The following is a 4,904-nucleotide window of genomic DNA, read 5'->3' on the forward strand; positions in this document are numbered from 1 at the left end:
CCACACCCCTTCTACCCCCAACAGACTTATCAGCCGGACACTGATCTCCAAGCTCCCAGGCTGCACATCGGCAATCGGATCGGTATCAGCCTATATGACTCGTTAGTAGGGGTGTGCGAAGCGGGTCCTATTTAATTCAATTCGGCCTGAATCAGGGACAGTGATTTGATTAGTTGATTTGGATCACTGTTCCCGATTCAATTGGGCCAAAGCCAGATCTGAATATTCAGTGCTGATTCAGAGAATCAGTGATTCAGCCATAGACACAGCTTTAAAAGTTTTTTCTACATACCTTAAGGTAGCAGGCATAGCTTGTGATTGCTGTGATGCTGGGGCAGATGGAGCATCTCACTGGAGTGTGGGGGGACCCTCCAAGTGCTCAGCAGCAAACCTGGAAGTGGACCAGAAGTGCGCTGGGGCCCCCTCTACGCCTCCCCAGCTCGGTGGTCAGCTGCAGGGGGACCCCAGGTGCTCTCCCAAGACCCAGGAGGCACTGGTCACTAAGACCGGGGGAGGAGGTGGGTACGGGGGTGCTCCCCAGCAGACCTAGAAGTGGACTGGAAGTGCCTCTGGTCCACTTCTGGGTCTGCTGCCAAGCATGATAGGGAGCTCCCCATGTTTCTGTGGGATGCTCCATGAGCCCCAGCATCACAGCAGTCATGAGCCCCTGCTACCTAGAGGTATGTAGAAAAAACATTTTAAGCTGTGCCTATGTCTGAATCTTTCCAAATCTCTCTAATTGGAACTCTCCAAATCGATTCAGAGTCAGGGAGATTAAAAGGTCCTCTGATTTGATAAGGATTTAGAGATTTGCCCACTGAATCGGGCCGAATCCCCACCAAATTGAGTCAGTGACTGGAGCTTTTCACAGCCCTACTCGTTAGTAATCAGCCATCAACATCAGCCCAAAAAATCTTTATTGATGCACCCCTAATAATTAGTATTTAGAGGCAAGTGACCTTAGTTGTGAAGATTAGGTTAAGTCACTACCAGCAACGTGAAACTGAAATCCCTCTACTTCCATTCTATCCATAGTCCTATGTGGTTTTGGTGCAGACTATTGCCACATAGCTGCTGTCACATCTCAAGTCTTCTTCATTAGGACAGATTTCTCATTTCAGACTTAAGTTTACTCTTTCATTACACATGGTGTTACCCTTTATCTATCCCAGCTAGTTATAATACATACATCAGCTTGGTATCCAGGTTTCATAACTCTGTCATAAGTATGCATTTGTGAAACAAATATTTTTTTAATGAGAGTATAACATACTTTAACTTAAGAATCAGGATCTGCATTTTGCATGCTTCTTTGGGAGGGTTTTGTCCTCCATTTGGACCATTGCGAGTCAAATTATGCTGCACAAGTGAATTCATTTACATATATTTCACTCACATGTATACATCAAGTAAAGTGGTACCCTGCTGTTCAAAATAATGACTTTGAAGTCACCCTTGGTTTTCAAAGCCCATTACAAAAGGTAGCTACTAGGTCTGATCTTTCAGAGGAGGGAAAACAACACAGCAAAAGAACAAGTGTTCACTCACAGCAGGGCAAATTCCTGGGTAGGCAACACAAGATTTAAATTATCCTGAGGTACATCCAAAAAGTCAAGAAAATAATGGGTGCTTAAGTCATGTTACATGTTCAGATCATACAGAAATAAACTAAAGTACTTATAAAAAAGGTGGGGGGGCGCTATTTTTTTTAAAAAAGCATATGGGACTCAGAGGAAGCTGAGGCACGTCCACTTCTTTTTTCTCAAAGTCACTAGTGATGGTAGAATAAAGGAGACACCTGCCCAGAGCTGTTTGGGGGGTATGTATACTTCCTCCCTGCTGCAGGTGATATGATAGAAAAGGAAATGCCACATTCTGAGGAAGCACAATATAGATTTATTTTCGACTTCCTCCTAAGTCCCTTCTAACCCATGGGCCAAACCAGTAGCATAACTAAGGGTAGGTGATGGGGGCACAGTGCCCAGGCACTGATTAAGGGGGATGCTGGAATGGAGACCTTTCCTCAAAGTTATTTTACGAGAAAACAAACCATACACAGTCTGGCTGAGAAGCAGAAAGTCAGCATCATGTGTGAGCCATCACATCACACACCAGGGCACAACCTCCACTCCTGGCCAGGTGCCAGGATGTTAGCATCCACACAGATAGCTGAAGAGGACCGACTTTATTTTTGAAGAGACAGATAGAGCATGTGTAATAATGGAAACTTAATGAAAATAAGGATGTGCAGCCTTATTGAGACTGCCAAGAGAATATGGGAAATACTGAGGAACATTTGTTATATTCAGTAAACACTTATTGTGCCGATTGTATTTTTAAGCTCTGCTCTTTTGGCACTCAAGAAATAATGCTTCTATTTGCTGAGAAGGCTCAGCTGCTGCACAAAACTTCAAGCTAAGTGCCAACACAATACAGTACCGTAAAGCTTGGACTTTGGAAGTTATCTGTTACCAGAAGCTAATTTTGCAAATATGTCCAGGATTAGAAATATGCTTAAAGGCACACTTCCACGTTTATCCCTAAAGCTGAATTTCTTTGTCTTTCTATTGAAATTTGGCTTATTTAGACAATCCAGTGTCAAGCTGCAATAACTTCGTAGATAGACTGCAAAAAACTCCATTAGATATATTGTAACTGGGGAACATTGATCATTATATTTTGCAAACAGATACTTTCCTACTGTTATTCAGCTTAATTCAAAATCACCACTTCCAATGCATTTTAGGACCCATTTCAGCAGTAAAATGAAAACAAATGATTTGACCCCTCCAGTTATTAAAGTGAAAAAATGCAAATTACTTATTCCAACTGGTGATCAACTTACATGTCCAGAAGAGGAAGGATGTTTTTGTGGCTAAATCATAGGACTGGGAATCAGAATATATGGCTTCTATTTGAGAAACTTCAGCTTCTCCAGTGATTTTCCTTCCAAGAATCTCCAAGTCTCTGTGCTGCTGCCCTGTTAACCCAGCTCTTCAGAAAATGCTCTCCAGCTAAATAGCAGCAGTAGCACAGGCCAAACTGATCAATCCATTGCCTTCAGTGAGATGTTACCATCAAGGGTTGGGGCAGCTGGAAGCATTTTAAAGGCTGGCACCAATAAGCATAAACATTAGCAGTTGAAAAAATAAAGCAGAGAAGAGGCGCTTTTTTAGAGCATCAGGCTAACCATGCCTTGCTGTAACTGCTGCTGTCCTGGGCTGTGTTCTGCTTTCCACAGATTTCTCTGGGGTTAGCTCTAGCAGGAGACCAATGGTCAGAGCAAATACAGATGCATAAAATCCTCATGTTAATAATCCCAGTCTCCCACAGAGTCCCAACAATCTGTCAGGTTTGTGGACAATGTCTGTGACATTTTCTACAGGACAGGGACAATCTTGCCCCCAACTTGACAATGGAGGGATCCTCACAATGTCCAGCTCCATTTTGAACATTTTCTAATTTGTTTTAGAGCTGGTTCCATTAAATGAATGACAGCAGGGCCATCAAAGATATGGCCCATGCGCCAGATCTGGCCCACAGAGGCTTATCACTAGGCCCACAGGCTCTTAGAGAGGCCAGGAATCCAGGGGCAGGGCTTGCTGCCAAATTTGGAGTCCAGAGTCTTGTGGGGATACATTTTGGTGGTGGTGGTGGGGTAATCGACAGCTGCATTAAACCCCGCAAAGAGCTCCATAGTGTGGCTCTAGCTTGGAGGGCCAAACCAATTTGACACCCTTGGATTAGAGCAATTAGGTAAACCTTATTTAAGGAAAACTGGTTTCAATAAAAAAGGCCACAGCAGCTTTCAACCAGCTGTATATCCAGCTTTAAATGGTTTTACTGAACTGGAGTTAGTCACTGGAGAGTCCACTGACTATACATCTGCCCCAGGATTGCAGGCAGCACCACAGATAATGTGGTCAAAGTTTTCTGTTAGCACATTAGTCAAGTCAATCATATGCTAATGCATCACACCACTAGAAATCCTTCTCCTGATATCTAGCCTTAGATGCCTCAACTGGGTCTTCCTCAAATCTAGGGGACCGATGATAACAACATAGACAGACTCACAAGCATTTTCTCACCAAAATCTTTGTTTGGCATTTCTCCCACTGATGGGAATGATTTCGGCCTTTTTTTTTGAAGGATGGATCTACATCAGGTTGACCGGAGCGCTGTTCATTAGGCAGTGTCGGTATGAATGATTAATAGACATACTGAGCCTGAATGATTAGTAGGCATACTGAACACATGAGCAGGCTCAGACAGGGTGGAGTCCAGGGAAACTGAAGTCCTTACACCCAGATAAGTCAAATTAAGCTTCAGTGCTCTTGTCAGCTGCTGCACAGCTCGCCAATGAAATATTTTATCGCTTCTGAAAAGAGGGCTCCATGGAGGAGATAATATAGCCAGGCAATTATACATTCAGCTCTGGGTGGTGTTCAGTGAAGAATGTGCCCAGCAGGCCTAATCCCAGCCCCGGGCAGGCTCGTTTGTTATGTCGCACTGACTCAACATTAAAATCAAATGCTCTGTCAGCATATGCCCTGGAAAGAGAAAATTCAGTCTCTCTCCCCCACACCCAGCGATAGGGACATCAACTTCATCATCACATATTAAAAAAAGTTTGTAACTCCAAGATATAAACACGGCTCATTGGCTTGCACAGCTAATTAGGGGCCATTTTATCTGTGCTTTGTCCTTTGGATGGCTTCTTTTTCCTGTTTTGTTCCTGCCGTACTATTTCCCTTTGTATTTTTAAGTTGGTATATTCTGGCCTAGACGCAGGAAAACTGGGGGTGGCTAAACTGAAGAGAGAGCTGAAAAGTTAGATGATAATGAGCCACTTTATAAAATTACATCTTGTATCAAATTTAAATCTAAAAAAAGTTTTTTACCTG

Source organism: Gavialis gangeticus, unplaced genomic scaffold, assembly GCF_001723915.1.
Source record: "Gavialis gangeticus isolate Ggan-Ray unplaced genomic scaffold, GavGan_comp1, whole genome shotgun sequence".
Taxonomy (NCBI): domain Eukaryota; kingdom Metazoa; phylum Chordata; order Crocodylia; family Gavialidae; genus Gavialis; species Gavialis gangeticus.